Here is a 23,028-nt window from a genome sequence, read left to right on the forward strand (position 1 = left end):
CTGAAATCGACCACTCGGCGTCGTAGATGATAAGAGCGGAATTGGAAATGCACTTGATGGTTACAAAATACAGCGCCTCCAGGGCTTCTTGTTCGCTCTCTGGGTTCTTCGCGCGCGCAGCTTTTGTACAGTTTGCACATTTTGTTATGTCAATTTTACGCGCTGGTGAAAGCACAGGTGATATAACCACCGTTGCGTGAAAGTACTACGATATACAAGTTCGCATATATTTGTATTCCAGGTCGCGACCTGGAGGTTACTGCCTCTCGGTGCAAGAGCTGCAACAGCAAGGTAATCTATTTGACAATAATATCTTGCACGCTTAATTTTTTTTTGTGACATTATCGTTCACGGTGGGAAAACACCAATCAAGAAACTTTGCCGTTACCTCCTTGCAATTTTTTTTTTCTTTCTCATAAGCGCCTGGTGAAATGATGGTCTCGGCGTTTCTTTACTAAAGTTGTAGCTCATGCATCGTGATTACGATTTAAGTTGCTTTCTTCGCTATCTCCGCCGTCTACTTTCGATTCTCTTAAGCCCTACGCTGAAGTGAATATTCGCTTATTCGTTATCACGCATATATACTTACCGAGCTGACATTGTCAGAAGACCCGCCGTGGTTGCTCAGTGGCTATGGTGTTGGGCTGCTGAGCACGAGGTCGCGGGATCGAATCCCGGCCACGGCGGCCGCATTTCGATGGGGGCGAAATGCGAAAACACCCGTGTGCTTAGATTTAGGTGCACGTTAAAGAACCCCAGGTGGTCAAAATTTCCGGAGTCCTCCACTACGGCGTGCCTCATAATCAGAAAGTGGTTTTGGCACGTAAAACCCCAAATATTATTATTATTACATTGTCAGAAGAACCATCGCGCGAACTTGTAGATCGTGAGAACTACGGTGCTTTGCAACGCGGCTAACATTATTTTCGTGATTCACTAAATAAAATTCTACTTCTTCTCCTTCTTAAGCCTGCTGCATCGCGATAGTGATATCTGAAGCGCCACGAAAGAGGCAAATAATTAGAGGGTTATTAATTAATTAGCCTTCTAAAACGAAAAAGAAAATGCCACTGTTGCTGGGACATAAGCTTTGGTAAGCCAGAAAAGACGCAGAAACGGAAGAATGGTGGCGACGTCGCCTTGAGAAGTTCTCTCATCTGTTCGCTATGACGTCATAGATTTTTACCGCATCTGCTCCGACCTAGTTGATTTATCATCCATAACGACGGACTAGACTGTAGATTGGAATGATCAAGTCTCAGTAACGTTTGTGAGCCAGTGTCCAAAATACAAAAATAATTTTAAATATAAGAAAAAGAAAAGAAAAGTTATGAAATTCATTACGTCACACTGACGTGCGGGTCCTGGGATTCTGGCGCGAAATTCAAGAAATGGAACTTCGTCCTTCATTTCCTCTTTTAATAGTCAACCTAATACCGAAAAGTTAACGCATATAGAGTATTAAAGAATACATTATTACCTTAAACAGAATTTTTATTGTTGCTCTTCAGTGTCACTTTAGGCGACACTGCTACGTTTTTAGTGCTTGCTGGCGGTGTGAAACAGGTTCTCGGCCGTTCCATGGCGCATTCTGAAGAGGCGACTCCATCACTGTCCTCTACAGAGACTCCTCTCTACACACCAGAAGTCGCCCAAATTAGCGTGACCCTTATCGTGACATAAACTTGCAGGCTACCTGCCCTTACACCGGTGCTTTAGTGTGCTAGGCGTGATATAATGAGTGTACGTAAGCGTCCGGAGGCTGCAGAAATATGCAGATATAAAAAGAATGTGACAGTTTCGCCCGTAAAAGAAGACCATTGACGGCGATAGCAAGGTTTAAGCGATGCGTTTGGGCTCTTTCGTTCGTGGCCTCTACTCTGGCATCCAGCCAAAAGTATATCTGCTGCGCAGGCATTTTTAACGGAGTGCGGCCGAATGCCCTGTTAAATTTGTATCTATTCCTGTTTTGAGTGCACGCGTTTCAATTAATGGTTATTTATTCTTTCTACTGTTACTGCTGTCAATTGAACATGTGATTTCGCCTTTCTTATATAGAAGCTCTGGAACCGTATTTCTGGTTATAACTGGGACTAATCCACCCATTTCTTTGCCAATCTTCCATAGTGGTTATGGACCACGAGTTGGACAGACAACAACCACAACTCCTAGAACGATCTTCAATCTATACGCGAGTGCGACCTGTACTGACGCAACGCAGCATGCAATACAACTTCTACTGCGCACACTTAACAGCGTCCTGGAAGCTGCAGACGGTCTCTTGCATGCGGTAAATTCTTAAGGGTGTCCTATGCCGCCTGCTGAAGCAAGCGTCCGAGGCCTATAGTGGCTTGATTTTCGAGCTTCTGTGGCAGGGCTGCTTTGTTTGAATCCGGCCATCTAGCAATTTTATTTATTGAAATATATATATATATATATATATATATACATATATATATATATATATATATATATATATATATATATATATATATATATATATATATATATATATATATATATATATATATATATATATATATATATATATATATATATATTTGTGCTTCTATATATGCACAGAACATCACAGCGACGGCGGAAATTTGCTTGGAGCGTCCATTGTATCGCTATCGCAATAAAACAATGTCTTCCTGGATGATGCTATGATTAGATCAGCAGTATTCGAACAAAGAATGTCACTGAAGCCAAAGTTTCGGTTTATTGCGGCTTGTGTTCGTCAGTTGCTTCCTTGGCAAACCCAAGCCCTCTTGTCGAAATAATGACTCCAGCGATATTTCCTTCTTCAAACGCTTTTTATCTATGGCATAGCACTCATGTTCCAGTAGACATTTATTTCGTTTAGATTATGCTGTGTAGGATCACCATTATAAAATATCCACTACTACGAGCCATCTCTGTACAATCGCCTGCCCACTCTTTCGGGCGAAGTGCCACATTCATGAGATAGCACGAAAGAATGTCTATTCCGGCTAGCTGAAGATTACATGTATAAATGCTAGACTATCAAACGTACCTATTGCGCGATTAGCGCGGGAAGAACGGAGAACCATGCGGCGTGGCAGCCAGAATTTTCTTATAAAATATTCTAGGCCGCACTCCGGTTCCTTAATTAGTTTTAATGAGAGGACCGATTTGACGGCTCCGGTAAGAATGGCAAATTATTAATGCTATTCTCATTGAGCGTGGTAACTAAATGACGAGGTATTTACGCTTTAGTATTTCTGAACCAGTTTACTCCACCAGTGGAACATTCTATACTTCTTTGGATAAAACTGCGAACAGTTGTGTCCAACTTGTGATGCATTGACGGGGATAACCAACGTATCTCTGGAGGTAGGGTCACTTACGATTCAGTCTATCTTTTCATCGCTTTTACTTTCTCCAATGACAGGCACTGTTCAATCTCGGCAAAAGTGAAAAGTGTTTGCATAAACTTTTTGGTCGTTTCCCTAAGACATCCCTATTGCTAGCGTTAATTCCTGTTGACCTAAAGAAACTTCTAACTTGGGCCACCCCAAATCCAATAGATCGTTTTCTTTTACGTTTCTTTTTCGTGTTTTTCTTTCTTCAGCAAGGTGGTTGGTTATCAAAACTGTTACATTTGACGACGCACTGCCATAATACGACATTGCTGAGAGGTTATCGTGGCCAGCTGCCGCGGGAGATTCAAGAATCAAATTCTTTGGTTTCTTTCTTTCTTTAGTCGTATGATGCATCCATCGCCAGCCATGTATCATGCAGTTTGAAGCATGGGATACCGAAAAATTGCTATCGCTGGAATGCACACTATCGAAAAGATTTGGCTATAGCGTTAGCACTTACAATCACCGCTATCGCAGCAGACACATGACTGAGGCGCTAACGGTAATGTATACTATATAAAGTCAAAATTATCGGTGTCCTTTACTCTACTGTTACCAAGAGCCAGCCTCTATTACTTTTACAGCCATAAAATTAGAGAACCAGTAAAACCTAGCTAATCATTTCATGCATTTCCTTTCTTTATTTTCTTCTCCTTTATTGCGGATTCATTTTGTAAGCTTACTTGGTCCATCATCATCCTCCCTTCGGCGCATGAGGGATACCGCGCACCGCCTAAGCACGTAATATGTATGGATGCCGCTGAGCCAGCATCATTGCCATGCAAGGGGGTGCCTTAGTTATGCACCTAGCCCGAACAGGGTCCGGGTTTGACGCAGGAGTGAGATGAAGGAGAAAGAAAAAAGAGAGAGCGGATTGCGCTTCTGTATTCGCCGCTTTTTCATTGCCTTTTTCTTTTTCTTTACGTCTCCCTCGCCCTTCCATCGTGCGCATTGCTTTGCATAAACCTCTCGCCCTATAGTGAGCGCGAACGTGTTCTCAGGGCTGGCCCTCGGTTCATTTCAACTAGCCATCGTAAACCTGACTTCTCCTCTCCCGTTACGGCAGCATTGAAAGAACGTCGATGTGGAAAGGATACGTTAAGAAAATTACTGCACTCTCTTCTTCAATGCATCGACCACCGGGCTCGGGTTTCGTATGCGCGAACCTACGCTATAAAAGCGAATACCGCGCGCTTCAGAAAACGCTGCGCTATACATATAAGTAACCGGCGAAAATCGCGTCAGCAATAAGATAGCAGAGAGAAACTTCGCGAATCTTGGCTTTCTATGGCTGAGAAAGGAGAAAGAAAATATATATATATATATATAAAAGAGAGCCAGAGAAAGAGCGAGAGAGAGCGGAGCCCGTATCGTCTCGCCTTATTTCTAATTCTAATCTGTACCTCGTTGCGATTCTCGCGATCGTCTTGATTCGCAGCGCATCTCATCTCTGTCTCCCCCCCCCCCTCCCTTCGCCTTCGTCTCCTCGCCGACCGCAGAGAAGACAAGAAAGAGCGGAAACGGGCCTCTGGCTTTAGCGTCTTGAATTCACTGCGCGTGCCTTTCCACAAGTATAGCTCACGCACCCCTCCCCACTCCCCCTCTTCCCTGCCAACGTCTATGCTTCTCGCCCGTCTTCCGCGCGTTCTGTTCTCTCCTCGCCGTCACAAGCTGCTCCTCTTGCTCAAAAGCACGATGCACAGAGATTGCGATGGAAAGCAGCAGCGGACGAAGAGGACAAGGGGGGTGAGGGCACAACGCGATCAAGGGAGGGAAGCTGCAAACGTCGACGACTTTCAATGATGATCCATATTAACTTGATAATTATCCCGCATCGCAATATATACGGCAGGCACACCGAACAGGCTGCTGCTGCTGCTGCTGCTGCTGCTGCTGCTGCTGCTGCTGCTGCTGCTGCTGCTGCTGCTGCTGCTTACAGCAGCCCGGAGCTGCTCCGCTCCGGTCGGCTCCCTCGTCGGTCCGTCCAATCCGGGTGGCGGCGGCATTGCATTGCAGATGAAGGCACTTTCCATATAATTACAAACGAACACAAGAAATGGTCTCGCCCGAGAAAACCTCGCCGCCATGGTCGGGCCCCCCCCCTGGCACTCGGTGGCACCGCTGTTCGCTCGCCGCACGCGTTTCGCGTTTTGCGCGCCGCTGCCGCCGCCGCTACGGAACCGTACCGTCGTGTGTCCGCCCGCGGAGACGTCCAGGAGCCGTTGTCCTTTCTGTCGCCGCTTCGCTCTCACCGTGCGCCATTTTAGTTCCTCATTTGGATACCGCTTCCCCCGAATTTCAAGTCGCCTATTCAACCATCGCCAGGAGGATATGCTCGTATAGCGGGCTGCACCTAACGGCTATCCAGGGCATTGGACTGCACCGTGCGCCGAACGGCACTTCGCCTTTGCTTCGTGCGTCTCCCGCCATCTTTGGCCCATGTTCAGAGAAGACTTTCGACACAAAATGAGCGTGCGTAGTGGAAGCCGCGAATACGTCGATGTGGGCCGGACGCATCGACGTCATGCATGTGTCCGCGGCATGGAAGGACGTACTCGGAGTGTGACGTTGTCTGTTTCATGTATAGCTCGCCGTATTTGCCGCATGCGCACAGACTTTCGTCGTCAAGTTGTGGGTTCGCCGTGCAAGGCACGCATATATCGCTACTTTAGGACGCATCGACTTCGTGGGTGTGTCGATTGCAGGTATTGGCGTTCAATGTGACGTCACCGCTGTTCAGTCTATTGGCCGCCATCACTGCCCCATGTGCGAGCACTTTCTTCGCCGTGTTGTCGGGTCACTGTGGAGAGCTTCAAGTGCCGAATATGCCCATGCTGCAGGATACATCGACGCTATGTGTTTGTTGATGGCAAGGATGTGTTCCCAGTGTAGCCTCGTCTCTGTGTCGTGTGATGCCCGCCATGCTTGCGCCATGCGCGAAGAACTTCGTCGTCAAGTCGTCGGTTCATCTTAGCGGCGCCATTGATGAAGCAAGCATCGATGCAGTGAGTGCACTGATGGCAAAGAAATGTGACGTCACCTGCTCTCTAAGAGTGAAGAATTTAGCTGCCAACTCGTTGGTGCCACATGAAAGCCATTGGATGAGGATACTACGGGCTTAGTTCACCTGGTTGGGTCTATTCATGCTGGCCAGATTTTTGTACCCGCTCACTTCATGTGGATGTGTGTCTTGTCTGCGTATACTATCATCGTTTTTCGTGTCTTATCGATTTGAGTTCTAAGATTTGCTGTCACGCCATTTCATCGAGAATGTCACGAAGCTGCCAACACCGTGAGCTGTGTGGGCTCAGTGCTCAGTGCAGTCTAATGGAGATTCAGAAACCGTTATCACGTCTACCCGCACATCAATCACATGATTACATGTGCAAGTCAATTGACCATCAGTAAGAACTTCAGCATAAATGTTATCATTCCAGTTGGCAACGTCCGTGCCATACGTACGTTGGGCGTCCTAAAGCTGCCGCCACAGCGAACCGTTTAACTGCCATATGAAGAGCTGCGCATGCGTTGACCACCGCTCTGGTGCAATGTTTTCAGCAGCGTTGCCTATACAGGCCTAACTTCTAAGCACTCATGCCTCGAAGTTGTTTGAGGTTCGAGAAGACGTCTGTCAAAAACATTCAGGCGACGGGCGAAGGTTTGCTAAAGATAAAACGTTGTATGGCCAAGAATGAGAGCGGCTGTACTTCATAGGTGCTGGCCTCAGGAAAGCTTGTTTCCCAATTTTAGTAGAAGTTGGCATGTTTTGCGACTAGCGTGGCAAAACTCACGCCCAGAATGGCCTCGTGCTTAGTCACAAATCTTATTTAACATTAGAAACCTGGGTCAGCCGAAAACATTGTGCATTGCCTAAGTCTATGCTGTGCGCTGATGGCCTTTCTAAGTCAACTCACACAGTTTCTCAGCATGGAAGACAACGAACAAACCCTGAGCAACGTTGCCTATGAAATTTGTGAAAAACAAGAAGAGGAAGATAGAAAAAGTTGCATCTCGTAGGCCTTGTACTTCCCTTGTGCCTCCTTGCATCTCACCATTCGCACAAACCAATAGAAAAAGTGCGAAGGTCTAAGCTGAAGTTGTCGCCTATTCTGCCATAGTGCTTTATTAGTCAGCTATCCACTCGGGTCGACAACTGAGTGCTGGACGCTTAGAGCCCGCTATTACAAACATCCAAAATCTTGGCCACCGAGTACCCCATGGTGGCACTTTACAACCTTACCCGGGTGCGTTTTTTCTCATCAGGGATGCCCGTGTGTTTCAGGCAGAATACAGTTTTGCTTACCTCCTTCGGCTTTCCCGGGGCATGGAACCTTCGTGAGGAGTTCATCAATGAACGCCGCTTTGTTGTCATCGCTCTTGTGTTCTAGCCATCTCTTCAAGTAGTGAACCGGAAGAAATGACTGACCTCGTCGACAATTCGTGCGAAATAGCTCGCGTTCGAACGTGTGCGAGTGATATCTTTGGAGTGGCACTCGTGCGAGAGGTGCCAAGGAAAAGTAAAGCCGCTGGGATGTTTAATCACTTTCGAACATATTGTGCTGATATAGGGCCAGCAAATCTCCTGGGATTTCCTCGAGGCATTAGGGAGACAGTGCCTGTTTAAAGGGCTTGCTCGGCCTTTGCTTCGTGCGACAATTCACGAGCTGCAGCGAAGATGTCGCAAAATTTCTTTGGAAATATGAGGTATGTGCTTGATTCATCTATCTGTATTCGCTACGCATGTCGCTTACGTTCACCTAATGCTATGAACATGTAGATGTGTTTTGTTCTGAACGGTATTGCTAAACGTCATTTATGTGCTTGATTCATCTATCTGTATTCGCTACGCATGTCGCTTACGTTCACCTAATGCTATGAACACGTAGATGTGTTTTGTTCTGAACGGTATTGCTAAACGTCATTTATTAAGGGCGGCAAACTGTGACTCGCTGTGCACACACATTGTTGCTTGCAATGAGTCGGAGGCGATGTATATAAGCATATCAACTCATTATTCAGCCTGCACGTCTAGGTAGATGATAGACCTACAGGAACACTCATATATTTAAGAGGAAGCTTTAGCTCAGGCTCAACTCCGATGCCGCCTAATCAAATACATGTAAAACGCAGAAACACGTTTCTGAGATCACCACATGACCGATTTTATTGAAACTTGTTGCATTCGAGAGAGAAAGTGAAATTCTAGTGACTGTTGGAAGCAACTTATGGCCTGAATTTTTTAAAAGCTATATTCAATAATTTTTAAGTTTGAAATAAATGGAAGCACCATGTTCACAAGTTCATAGCTCTATACACCAAAAACGTATATCGCAGTTCTATGAAGTGCACTTGTTACAGCGTCTAAAGCGGACAAATTTGATATATCAATTTGTTGCTTACGTGAATTCATTACAGTGTTTACAAGCGTTTTGCATACGTCCTGCTCGCTTATTAATCGTCTTTTTGAAAGCTGTGCGTGATATATCAGTTTTGTCCGCATCAGATGTGCTATTAGATTCAATTGACAGCAGTATGATATCTTTTATCAATGTTGAGTTACGGAATTGTAAACTTGAGAGTTTCGTTTTCTGAGAATTTGCAATGTTCAACAATGTTCATTAAGAAATTGGCCGCCTAATTCGAAAATTCGCTACCAACAATCTCTACATATTAACGTTTCTTCCTAAATTCAACAAATTTTTCATCAAGTTTGGTGCAGTGGTGGGCAACTAAAACGATTACTCATTTCCCATGTATTTAGATAGTAGGCCCCGAGCTAAATCTCCCTCTTAACGTGACTATTTAATAACCATTCTGTATTTTTCCTTTCTTTGGACGACACCTGTGCGTCTATAAATTTAATCTGGAATGTGTGTTCCATATAGTATATCGCAGAGCGTGTTTGTTGTGGTTTGAACATCATTATTGTGATTATAATTACACTGCTTTTTTTTCATATCGTTCTTCACAAAGAAGCTTGAGATGGCTTGGATAGCAGCAGCAGTCAATACGTCTGTCCAGATTCTCAGCTATAGGTGATCATGACCAGATATTCTTAAGTCAGGTTACATACAGTGAGTGGTATATCATGCTATTGCAGCCATTTACTGCTCAATATGTGGTCACGCTACGAATAGGGTGTGGTATGCGCAAGGTGCGCGATAATTACTTCAATCATTCAAGAACTACAATAAATGATTCATTAATCTACTATAAGATTCGCGTTGTAATTGCGAAGATCAACTTCCTCTTAAGAACCTGCCCAAAATGGCAACAGTTTCATTCGTCACTAACACTGCGGCCAAATGTATTGCCGTCCCATTCATTATTATTCCGTGAAATCTTTGTCACAGTCTGCACGTGAAACGAAACACTCGGTGAGATTATATGGCACACTGATGTACTCTTGGGCATATCGGGCATGGCTAGCTCAAAAATGGGCTAGACAATTGTTTAGCACACGGATCACGCCTCGAGCATTCGCTGGATTCAGTTTTGCGATTGCAACATCTGTTCGAGAGCGATTAATTATGGGGGTTCTTTAGTGAAAATGGTATTATTTCGCTAATCGGCACATTGTGACTTGTCTCAAAAGGTTTGACTGATGCTTCGTTAAATAAAATACCACAGCGAAGGTATAAGACAATCGTGTCGACTGCCGCAGCAGGTTGTTATAGGATAAAATAACTGTATGCAAAAGCCGACGCATTCTATTGGCAAGCTCGGCCAATTTAGACCCGGTAACGGCGGTATGGATGCCGAACTAACGTCAAATGATGACGGTGAGCGCGTGTTGGCCATATTGCTTGCTAAATGATGTCCTTTCACGGCTGTGACCTCGTGATATATTCTTGTATATAATCACTGTAAATATGTCGCACGCCCTTCCTTCCTAATTACACTATATTATCAAGGTTCCTTAATAAACTAGATTTTCTTCCTTTCTTCTTCTTTCCTATCCTCCTTTTCTACGCTCTTTATTTTGTTGTAGCCGATATCCACATAAAGAATAAATAAGGGCGGAAAAAAAAATCAGGAGCTTTTGGAAAAGCAAATCAAATAATTGGGGCCTCGATTACGTTGTCATCCGAGGTGTGTATGTTTACGTCGGACAAGACTCGGTCGTAGCAAGTATGTCGCTTTTATTTTTGCTTAGTGCTCTCGTTCGAACAATTACTGTTGCCTCTGTTCGATACAAGATCATGAGTGCTTTCCATCACAGGCGCGTTAAACGAGTTGCTTTCCCGCGTACCATTGTTATGTCGCGTGGATGCCCACTTCTAATGCTCCTACGTGGCTAACCTTCAGTCGTGGAATCTTCCAACAACCTGAAACAATAAACACTGTATCAGCTGTGACCTCAAGCGAAAGGCCAGACGTAAACAAGTAGTACATATACATCCGTGCATCAGGGTTTACCGTCTCACGTGCTCTTTCTTTCGGCACTGATGCCTCTCGCTCCAACATCAATGCGCAGTCCCATCACGCACGCACAAACACACGCTTGAGCACAGACACTCAGATTAGTATACAGTTACAAAACACACACACACACATTCACATGCTGACATACAGACTTACACGCAGGCTCGTACAGACGCGCACGTGCGCAACGTACACACACACGGACACAAACACACACACAAACACACACACGCACGCACAGGCATGCAAGTCGTATGCATGCCCTATACGAAGGTACACCCGTAGACATGTGTGCGTTGGTGCTAGTATAGCACACGCATCCGCCGGTCAGGCGTGCGTCAAGCGGTCCGGCGTCTCCCCATTGGCCGGGGCCCATCCGGCCAGCGAGCCACGCCCCCCCTCCGGGGCCAAGGGCCGCCGCCAACTAACCACGGGTCGCTGAAGAGAGCGCGTCGGCGTCGCTCGAGCGCGCCCGGACGCACCGGCAGCGGGCGATGTCATCCTTTTAAATCCGGGGCCCACCTCGCGGAGGGCGCGAGGTAGTGCACCGCCGGCGATGCGGCAAGCCGTCCTCGGTAGAGTTGGCGCCGCGGGCCGTGGCGACGGAAGGAGAGCGAGGGGGGAGGGGGAGGGGGGAACGAAGGAGAACTGTGAGAAGTGCCTGTCTGTCTGTGTGAAGGACGCCCCGACTTCACGTACTACCTGAGTGTGCGTCGCCATTCGCTCTCTCCGGGCACGGTGAACCGCGGCTGACCGATCCCGGGGTACGCGCTAATAATGGAGCGTCTCGCGCGCGCGCGCGTGTGACGCCTTGGAGCGTGACACGTCACGCTGCCGTGACCACGCCCTCGTAGGCTGCAGGCGAGTCACGGCGTCGGTGCTCCGTTGCTGCAGTCCGCAGAAAAAAAAAAGAAGGAAATACAGACGCGGGCGCACCTTGTTAAGGGTGTAGCACTTCCCAAAGGGCGTGATCTCCTTCCTATGTGTAACGGTGAGAGGATGACGCTCGCGACTGCGCGAAGCCACGGTGGCGGACTCGGTGTCGGGACGCCCGACGCACCTGTCACTCATACGGTGTTGCGGCTTCCGAACGGAAAATCAGTTTGCTCGTGAGCTTGGTCGAGGGTGCTGCATGGCGGGGTCTGAGCGTGTCTCGAAAGATAATTAAGGAAGTGGTGCAACCGCGCGACGCTGATACACAGCTCGTACTTGAGGCACGTAATGGAAAGCACGAGTTCGCAACCGAAGGTAGCGAAAGTAGCGATATTGTCGATAAATGGTTGGCTCCCTGAGGGAAACAGCATAAAGCGGTAAATATTCCCGACAAGTCTGACACTTGTGATTGTTTTTTAAGAGATCAGGGGATGACTCAACACATTGTAATGGAACCCGCATATAATATCCATTCAGCAGGAACCGCATGCAGGGAATATCCACGTGGCTTCCAGTAGCGCTGGAGTTCAGAGCTGATGGGAGCGTTAACTCGTCGGAGGTGAAGATCAGCAAGCGACGATTTGAGTGTTGGTGGAAAAAAAGAAATGGGGATGGTATTGTGACAGCATTTATTTATTTATTTATTTATTTATTTATTTATTTATTTATTTATTTATTTATTTATTTATACCGAGACAGGAGATGCGGTTAGGCTGCTGTCTTGTGCAAACTTAGCACATGTTTGAACATTTTAGTATGTAGCAATCAGGATAACTAGATAAATAATTTTTACGACAGAAGGAATATATACAGTGTGTCCTTAAACTCATGGTACACTTTTGACCGGTCACAGGAAATCAACGAAACAAGATAGGAATGTGAAATCTTCACCAAGTACGAGGAAAGCTCTCCTAGTTTCATACCGGTTCAGTGCAGTTCGGTGTGGCCTCCATTTGTTGCCCTACCACACACCTCAACTATATTCAAGTTCTTCCCACACGCGGTTAAGGACGTCTGGTGTAAGAGACGGAATAACGTCTGTGATTCTCAGTTTTAAGTGATTAAATGCTGGTGCTTCGTTGTACACGCGACGATACTCACATTGCACTTTGGTCACGGATTCGAATTTAGCAAGCCACAGAACACGCTGTCACTTTCCTCTGTACACCGTCCACAGATGGACTGGCGTGGGCTGATCCGCTGCTGCGTCATCACCTATATATATATATATATATATATGTGTGTGTGTGTGTGTGTGTGTGTGTGTGTGTGTGTGTGTGTGTGTGTGTGTGTGTGTGTGTGTGTGTGTGTGCGCGCACGGCGCATGCCCTTGTAGATCATACTACGGAAACTTTGAGGGATTTCCTTTTATTTGGTTAAGATGTCACATTTATGTCTAGTTTTGTTGCTTTTGTGTGACCGGTTAAAACTCCACCATGACTTTACGGGTACAAAGCATATAGGATGCTAAATTACGACATGGTAGCATGTAAGTAACTCTCACAAGCTAGGCGATTATTTGTCGCCACCTCGATTCAAAGAGGATGACAATAAAGTTCATCATCGACATCAACATCATCGATCATTATCATCATGTAAGGAGAAAAGCACTAATGCAGTCGTGTTCGCTGTGAATATAGTGGCTCTTATATTTTGCTTAGTAAAAGGTATTGGCCTGAACAAAGCTTTACTTGCCGCGGTAGCTCCGTGGCTATGGCACTGCACTGCTGAACTTGAGGTCGCGGGTTCGACTCGGCCGCGGCGACCGCATTTTGATGGGGGAGGAACCCGAGAACGCTCGTGTACCGTGCGTTGCGTATACGCGTTAAAGAACTCCAGCAGGTCAGAATTATAATCCGCAGAGACACTGTGACATGCCTCATAATGACATCGTGTTTTCGGCACGTGAAGCGCCCGAATGTAATCCTTAGCGAGGTGTCAAGCGTGAGCAGCACTCTAACGCGACATAAAGGACGCTTTGTGTGGCCTTCACTTTAAAAGACGGAAACAAACAGCGTCACGGCGTCCTCGGGACTTCATACTCTTATCTCTTTCTTTTTCTTTTTTTACACATTGACGTCCTTTTCTATTGAGATAAGCACAAATGGAAAACGCGATAAAAAAATTAGAAATGAGAGCATCCTCTACTCGTGAACACCTGGAAGCACTACACACCATGATTGCCTATATACTATATAGTCTAGTCATAGCCAAGTTGGACGGTAACCTTACTCCATTACCTAATGTATCCGAAGTATCGGTGCGAGTTCTACTTTAATTCGTTTGCTTTCCGTGCATGCAAATATAGGTATGCTTGAAATATAACACTCAACATACAGCTGTACAATGTGAAAGGATTTTCTGCAGCTGTCCCGTATTGAGGGCGATGACTTACGGAGTCGCCATCTGTCGGAAGCGCCTGCCTTGCGTAGTATGAGGGATCACGCGCCGCTCCTCATAGGTTTCGCTTACGGCGCTCAATAAAAACACCACGCGGCAGCCCTCCTGGACATTTCTGTAAGTGCTCTCAAAACGAGGGAAGTTTTTTACTGACGAAATAATAATCTTGCGCAAACTGAAAGCAGAGAATCGTTTACAGACGCTATCTCTTTGCCGAATACGTACGGTGAACACCACTGCGCGCGATCGACGCTATGGAGTCTCCCAACCGGCTTCTTGCTTGAAAGGTAGACAAACGCTGAGAGCAAACCATGTGAAATATGTTCTTATAGTGGGCTGTCTGTGTAACTAAATGGAGAATAACAGAATGAGGCCTCAGTGCAGCGATCGCGCAGGTTCGCGGTGACCGAATGCGCGCCTGCATCCATGTACGCGCACAATGTTTCCCTTTCGCTGCGAGCGCGTTTTCGCATCGTGCCAGGAGCTTTAGGCAGGCGCATATGAGCATTTGACAGCACGCAAGCAACCAGTGCTGCGTAGAAACTATCAGAGCTGTTCAAAAATAACTTATAACTACGGACTTCGGCACCTACCAGGGTGACTTGGGATGTCCTGTCGGAATGATTGAATCTTTTTTTTTTTTCTAAGGTATTGGACGTTTAAATACCATTACTTCTCAAGTTGCCTCGCACTGTATGTTTATCGGTCTTCTAAGCGAGCAATTACCAACTTCTTCGTTTATTTAATGCGGTACATTTCATTATTTGGTGCTACACAAGCGTGAGCATGTCATGTCCCTTTTATGTGCTTTTTATGGTTCCCTTTCCATTACTGTGAACTTCCCAGTATCTAGCATCAACAAGTTCATAGACTAAAACTTCGTGACATTAGTCGCACTTATGCATAAGAGGAAACTCACGAAGCTTATACAAAGCGCGTCACTGCCGTCGTCCCCTCACCCCGACAGAGATTAGATATGACCGCCAATATTATCAATAGTCGGGATCAGTTTCGCACTGTGATGACGGAACGACAAGTAATGAACAACAACAACAACAACAACAACAACAACAACAACAACAACAACAACAACAACAACAACAACAACAACAACAACAACAACAACAACAACAACAAAGACATTTTGTGCACACTTTGTGTACAAGCGCGCGCGGAAGTGCAGTGTGCTCCTCTTTATTTTTTTTTCGATGCCCTCTGTCACGCACAAGTGACATATTGCACTAACTCAAGTTTTTGGAGTGAATTGTGTTAGAAAAACCGCAAATTATACCGTACACATAACGCTAAAGACACGATACCTTCGCATTATTATTTGAACATATCACAAGACGTGTTTCTCTCATCACTAAAGTGAAAGATAAAACCTCACTGTGCCCATGCGGGCCAGAAAAGGTCCAGGTGCTATCGTCGGCACGTCCTCGGTCGGACATTCGACTGATCTCCTAGTTGTCTTCGAAGCGGTCCGTGAATATTGGCATACATGATCTGGATATCCCACGGATGAAGTGTTTTCACTGAGTAAGGTCAGCTACCGTAACATGGATGGAGTAAACGAGAACATCTATAGAACGGAAGACCTCGTGGTCGCCTAGGAGAAAGGGTACGTGAAGTCGCGCGCAAGCGGATTTGTTCCTTTTGTTTCGTAGAAATGTAGCAAAAATGGGAAAGATGCTTCGTTAGAAAGAGGAAAGGAGCGCCAGAGCGAGGAGTTCGTGTTGTGTCCTGTCACGTATTATGTGAAGGCAGTGCGGCCTGAAATCTGAGGAGTGCCTCTGTGCAAGTCTATATGTTTATTGCTTTGCGCGCCAAATACAAACAATCAATATTGAACAGTGAAGGCGGGCTGCAAAAACAAAATTTAGCCTTCTAAGAAGCGGCGTCAACTCGCGCGCCACCTTCGCTCGCCTCTCCATGCACCCAGTTGTCACCGCTCACGACGTATCAGCAAAAAGCAAGCGCCGCCTTCCACTTTTGCCGCGTACTTGTTTTTTTCTCTCCCTTTCTCTCACTTTTGCAACAGCTCCGCGCACTTTGTTTTCAATCCTCGACGCCACTCGGTGCACTTCCTGGCTCGCGGATGCCGATGAAAGGAACCATCACCAAGAATTAGCATAATTTTCAAGCACCGGCGTCCGCCAGTATTTACGAAACCGGAAGGGAACATAAAACAAGAACGAAAAGAAGAAGAAGAAGAAGAACGTCGGACGGCCAGTCAAAGCTGACACCGCGTCGCTTTCTCGCATCGTGTATAGTTTACTTTTGTTTCGCCAGCGCCTTCTCGCGCAATCCTCGTCCGAGTCGCGTTTGTTGATTCCCGCCCGCGATCTCTTAAGCCGTATACACTCATAGTGCTGTGCCCACCAAACTGTTTTGCATATCTCTGACCACCTGCGCGTCGCTGCTTGCTTTCTGCGTTGCATATAGAAATGCAACAAAAAGAACAGCAATCGATGGACTGGCGCTGCCATCCACGCTCCGTTAACGGCATGCGCCCTGCGGGGGTCTCAGCCGTATCCCCTCGTATCATCGTTCTCTTCTTCCTAGTGCGTTCAAAAGCGAAAAAAAAGAAAAGGAGCAACTTGTACACGCGCGTGTTCTTGATGCAATGTTAATGACGTGCCCGCGCGGATCGAACGAGGGAGCACCATTTGCGGAGAGTCAGGTTGGGGAGTTTGGCAACCTGTCGTCGCCGCGCGCATACAGCGTGAGACGCCTACATCGAGATTATACACGGGATGCCAACAAGCCGAGTTCGACTCTATCGCGCGGCGCGGCGTCGATCAGGTGCGTACAACGAACGGTGGTGACGGTCGGCGTTTCGATAACATCGAAGAGGCCGGTCGCAATACCCCGCGTCTGCCTACGCCCCACACCCCTCTGTGTTTGCGTCTGTGTTTGTTCCGCCTGCGACTCGCTGTGAGGTAAGCAACGAGTGGCACGCAAGACCGCGATGCTCTGAGCGCTGCATCCCGGTCACTCTCCGCCAGCTGCTTTTGTTTCCAGCGATTGTCGCATAAGCGTCGCCTCCTCTGGTCCCGGTGTACAGGGAGACACCCGATACTTTGCTTGATGCGAGGATGTATAAGCTGCCGCACCGCAAGTTTTTCTTTTGTCGCTCGACACGACATAAGGATGAAGGAGGCGTACGTTATCGAACTGCGCGACTGCGTGCTGCCCCGCGGTGACGTTCAGGGTGCAAATCTTGCGGCTGAATCATTTCTGATTCTGGCAGTTGGTATATGGCATAGGCAATGGCGAAAGGGTTTCTAATAGGGCCACTCTTTGTTTCGTGTTTCAAGGAACTTTCAATATTTTTAAATGTCGACACACACAGGAGCTACAAGGGCACGGTATTTCTGAACCAGTGGACGCACAATTTTATCAACTAAACATACGCTTATTATTCCTGGTTCCAGCTTAAAATAGCTGAAGTTTCTGGATCGCCGTGAGGAAAGAAGATTTATTATTCGGCATACCGCTTGCTAAATTTTCGATTGCATCGCAATCACCACAAGGTACACGTTAAAGAAACCCCAGGTCTTTTTCACAATTCGTGGGACATGGGATGTTAAGGTGCTCGATTTATTTTTTTGATAGCCGCGTTGTCGATTTCTCGCTTTATCGCTCCCGCTACTCAAGAGGCGCTAAGATAGCGTATACATTGGGGCGAGGCACTTTCAGATTAATGTTCTTCCTGCTCCTTCCCTCTCTCTCATCACAGCGTATCGCAATATTCAGTGGCGTATCACGTCACGTGGTCGCTGCATACGTGCTTATAGCCGTGCCATATGGGCGGCGTGCGAGGTGCGCACTATACGCACGGCGACAAATCCCTGCGCCCCTGAAATCTACTGAACCGCGCGCACGGGGTCCGGCCTGACTCCACCACGGGAGTTCTCACGCGCACACGTGTCAAGCCACGCTTCTCTCTTTGACGAGCAGTGCAAAACGCAGCGACGGGAATATATACGCAGCAATGCATGCTGATACATTCAGCTACAGATGCGACGGAGCAAGCAATACACAAAAAAGAAGGGGGCGGGGGAGGGCCGTCGTCATTGCTGGAAATAAGCTTTAAGCCTTACAGTTAAGCCAGATGGTAAAGGAGCGAGGTCAAAAAGAAGGGAATCATTAGTAAGAGGGAAAGAAACAACGATTGTTCCTCTAGTGATATCCTCGCGCGTTTCACTCCTCCCTCGTTCTCTCTCTCTCTCCCTCTCTTTTTTTTTTTTTTTTACGTTGCTCAGAAGCGGCACAAATTTATCGGCGATTTTTCGCCAATACCAATATACTACTTGCTCGACCCCACGTGCGTCGCAGAAGCCGAACGTACACTACTTGCTGCGCCGATGGAAACTGTGTCATGGGGTGACCGGTCCCTCGGGAGCTGGCGATCCCGTTCCGCAACGCCGCATTTGGTCGCACACAGAGAAGGGGAGGCACACAGATGCGCACTGTGCGCTGCCATCGTTCGGCCTACCACTGCAGCCACACTATAGCGACCATCTGCCAAGAGCGATGCGACTTCGCCCACCGCACAGCTCGCTCGCCACCCGACACGCTGCTGCGATAACGGGCGGGCGTCGCAGGGTATGCGGCGAGCTCCTATACGCGAGGATCATGAGCGCGAAGGGGAGCGGCAGGTTGGGGTGCACAGACCAGGGTTTGCGGCTCCTCTGTGTGCATGCGGTCTTTTAGTGCTGCCCTAATAGACGGGGTCCCTGAGCCCGTGCGTGCGCGTTCGCGTTCGCCACTCACCCCCCCCCCCCCTTTCTTTTTTTTTAACCGATGCGACCTCCTCCTATACACCGAGGCTTCCGGCCTGCACGCAGACACTTTTCACGTTAATTGCACCTTTCCATTGGCGCATCTGGTGACAGACTTGACGCTTGTGCGTCCCTGATACCGGCCTGGCGCATCGGCTTGGGTGACGTCTTTTGTGGGAAGGGGCTGCGGAAATTATTTAGAAATTTAGCAAAATATAGATGGGGTCTGATTTCGTAGCTCTGACGGTGGTATATATTTCAAGTGCAGTCACAAATCTTTTTATAAAATTTGGACGTCGGCGGGTGTCAGGATCGTCAGACTACTTTCGTTATGTCTTTGCAGCGTTCCGGAGCCAATAGCAAGGCAACAGAGGAGTAGAGGTTTATGGAAGAATGATCTGCTGATGTAGATTTGCATGCTACAAGACTGACCGTTCGTATTAGTCTGATATAGAAGCTTCTGCAGCGCCGTATAGGCAAGGATGGAAACATACTGCGACTGGCACTGCATGCCTGCATGTATGTGTGCGCGCGCGTGCGTTAGTGCACCTACTGGGCGGCAAGCGCTTTTATGTCAGCTATAAATGGACTGGCAGATTAAGCTACTTCCGCTTTGCTTCAGATGTTACACATGGAAAGTTTAAACGCTTAAAAATTTGGCAGAAGCCTGGACATCTCAAGCATTGACGTTCGCAAAGGCTGCATTAACTGTACGTTTACGATCCAGGGTTTGTGAAGTGTTTTGCTCGGCGTATGCTTTGCTTTGTTAGAGGTTTCATGGTGGACTTTACATTTCAAAGTCAGAACTTGCCTATATGCTAGACGTCGTATATTAGATGGCTAAATACAGGTTCTTGCTTCCGTTAGGCGCCTACGCCAGAATGCGGCCATCTTAGTTGGAAATCGAACACGCGACTTGATGATCGACAGCGCGACACCCCATAGCCGCTCATCCAACCCATAGAGTGCTTATAGTTTTGGTAAAACCGCTCGCTATATCGCTGTTCAGCAATGCAGGCCAGATAGGACACACCTTACACGATGGAAGGCGTGAATGACCTTGCTTTGTGCCCAGAAGCAAAGAAAGTGAAGCATGCTAGAGGAGAAATAAATAAATATATAAAGAAAGAAAGAAAGAAAGAAAGAAAGAAAGAAAGAAAGAAAGAAAGAAAGCTCACGCCCTATTCTCACTCTGGTGCGGGCAGCATAATTTACGACGTCCACTATGCGTTACGAGACGGCCTTGGACTTCGATGCTAATCTCTTTCTGCGTCCTCCAGGATTAACGGTACGCCACACTTCTCCTTGGAACTATGAAGGCGCGAGGTCACGAGATCGCTCTCACAGATTCAAGCAGCCGCAAAATGCCCGCGCCCGCCGCTCCTCAGGTGGGTCGGCAACCTGTTGTGGGCGCCTAGCTATACACCTTTCGCCGCGGCATTGTTTCTTCCTATAGACGTGCACACTACACTGGCGGCGTGTGGCGGTCGCAGTTACCGAGCCGTGAGTTGTGGAGCGCTATTCTGGGCGCCGTCCGGTCACCGCTCCAGTGTCTCTCGAGCATTGCGCCAGGAGCCAGTCTCCGCGTTTGCCTGGCCGGCATTCAAAAGAGTCTCCAGAGCCGCGCTACGCGTTTCTCCGACCGCTTCCCTCGCGATCACCTATGCAAATGTGGAAGGCCTAAAGCTCTCCGGGGCGGGCACGTTGTCTCTAACGACGCTTCCAATCTTAGACGGCCACAAGCGGCCAAGGCCCTGGCGGCCGCCCGCGCCGTCGCTCTGTACAAAGGAGGCGGTACGCTCGGTCATTCACGAAATGACTTGTTTCTTTGGAGCTTTCTCTATCTCTCTCTCTCTCTGTCAGTTTTTTTTTCTCGCCGTCCGCTGACGGGCACTCCTGTTGAGCTCGAAGAAAGGAAAGGAAAGGCGGATGGCAAGTCGAGCCTTTATTAACGTTGTTGAGCCTTCCGCGTCGCTGGACTGCCGATGAGCTTGCTCTGTGCCTGGAATCTTAAGAGGGCAGGCCAGCCGCATTTCTCTACATGCTCTCTGCAGCAGTCGCAGCGGTTTGTTTGTCCGTTTCGGCTTCCGTACACTGCAGCCTAAGCTGCAGAGAGTCTGCGGAAAGCCGGCGGGGGTACTGTGAGGAAAAGATATATGTGGCCTTTTGCAGTCAATGCCGCTGCCCCCGAAAAGGCTATAGAGGCCAAGTGGAGCTGTTAGACCCGTCGCCTTGACCCTTAATGGCGGCCATGATTGCGGGGGTCGTATCGTGACGGACGCGTTTCCGATCGGTCCTTAGTTGCGAGCTTCCGGAAGCCGTTTAGGATAGCGGTCTCCGTCACGGCACACGCTTGCGTTTCTTTCGTGTTTTCGATGTTGTGCGTTCACTCAATCAGAGTTTGATTATGGCTGTATTTTCAGCGCATGCTGTGGTTAATAAGTAGTTATAAACAGCCTTCGTATATAATTAGCCGTCTTGCAGAATTTGCGCACAATCATTTTGAGTCTGTATGACCATGTGTGGCGCATTTACACAAGCTATTTTAGGTGTGCAAATATTTCACTGATGTAGGATCGGGATGGTGCTAGCAGTATTCCATAAGACTATATGTATTTGTGTTCTTCTACGAGCATTTTGCGAAACACTACTTACTTAAGAGTCAAGCTTTGTGGCAGATTCAGTACTCACGGAAACTATTCAATACGTATGCTTACAAAAATCATCCTAAAGTCCAAAAATCAAGCATACTTTTGAAAATGGAAAAAATATGATAACAGTGGTTAGATATCGCACTATTCTCCAAGAACATGCTATAGTATTGCTAATTTAGATAAATAAACAAGCCATTGAAGTCGAAGGTGCTGGCTGCGGAGAATTAATGTCTAAAATAATTTCAAATCGAATGGTAAAGAATCCAGCAAATTACAAAACAAGAAAATGCCTTGCATATACTGCTGTGCTCAGCAGCTTTACGGTGTGCACGGTTGCTTCCGTAATTACCGGCCAATGGACAGTGAAATCATGCAACATTGATACTGAATGCGTCGAAAGGAAATAAAGGATATCATGTAAGTGCATTAAATATTGCACGATAGCATATGGTGTGTATATGCATGAGACGAAAAGGACCAAATCACTCAGCGCATAAAGTAAATGCTACAGACTCTATACAAAAACTTCTAACTACAGGTATTATACACATTTACACATAGGATTCTAGTGTACCGGTACAAGTCTCGTGGCTCAAGCAGAAACAAGCCTGAACGGGCGGAATAGGTGATCGAGTCGTGTCCACGGCAGCCCAGGTACCGAACGGAACGTCAAAATGCCAACAGGGAAGCATGTAGCAGCAGCAGTGGCTACTTGTACGCCAGCCTAACTTTTCGGCATCGTCGCCTCGCTTCTGTTCTCGCGACCGATGCGTGCAGTGGAGACGGGAGTGTCGGAGTGGGGGGGGGTTCTTTCCATCGTTTTTCGTGTCCTCTCCTCACGTATCTGGGCTTACACCTCGACACGGTGGCGGCTCGCGTTGTACCCCGTTCGAATCGGGTCCGCACCCCTACGGGCACAACAATGGCAGGATGTGAGGGGTGTGAGGAGGATACGGGGGCAGGGGGGGGGGGGGAGGGCAGTCACCCTGAGCCAGCGACAAAGAGGCCGACGCGCGGAATCGGTCCTGCTGCTGCTTTGCCACACTGTGCTGCTGCCATGCCTAGAGTGCAGACCCGCTGCTGCAGACCAGGAGGCGAGAGCGGCGCGGAAGAAACATTACACAAAACGCTCGGCGCTATCAAATTTTCTGCCAGGTGGACGGCCGGCGGCCGGCCCCCCGATAATGCGCGCGGGGATCACAATGGGGAGAAGGGTCTGCCCCGTGTCCGCGCCCCCCAATCACCTCCCCCCCCCTTCTCCTCATCCCTCCCATTTACCCTCTGCTCCCTTGCGGACCCACCGTCTTATATGGCCGCGCGGGGTAAGTTGGGGAACCGCTTCGGCCGCAGCCAGACACCAGGGTGCCGATGTCCGCGTGTGTGTTTGCTTCTGTGTCTGTACGTAGCACGCGATGCTTTGGGATTCCTACCGTTGTCCGAACT

The 23,028-nt window shown here is 47.8% G+C and overlaps 1 long non-coding RNA gene across 1 annotated transcript in view; it reads left to right on the plus strand.

The window, feature by feature from the left end:
• The first annotated feature begins 240 nt into the window (after positions 1–240).
• The window catches only part of LOC142585245 (uncharacterized), a 157,411-nt gene continuing 134,623 nt past the window's right edge, over positions 241–23,028 (plus strand). The window contains exon 1 of the long non-coding RNA XR_012829059.1: positions 241–291. This is a non-coding gene — a long non-coding RNA (uncharacterized LOC142585245). The remainder of the gene's footprint in view (positions 292–23,028) is intronic.

Source organism: Dermacentor variabilis, chromosome 6 (assembly GCF_050947875.1).
Source record: "Dermacentor variabilis isolate Ectoservices chromosome 6, ASM5094787v1, whole genome shotgun sequence".
Classification (NCBI taxonomy): Eukaryota; Metazoa; Arthropoda; class Arachnida; order Ixodida; family Ixodidae; genus Dermacentor; species Dermacentor variabilis.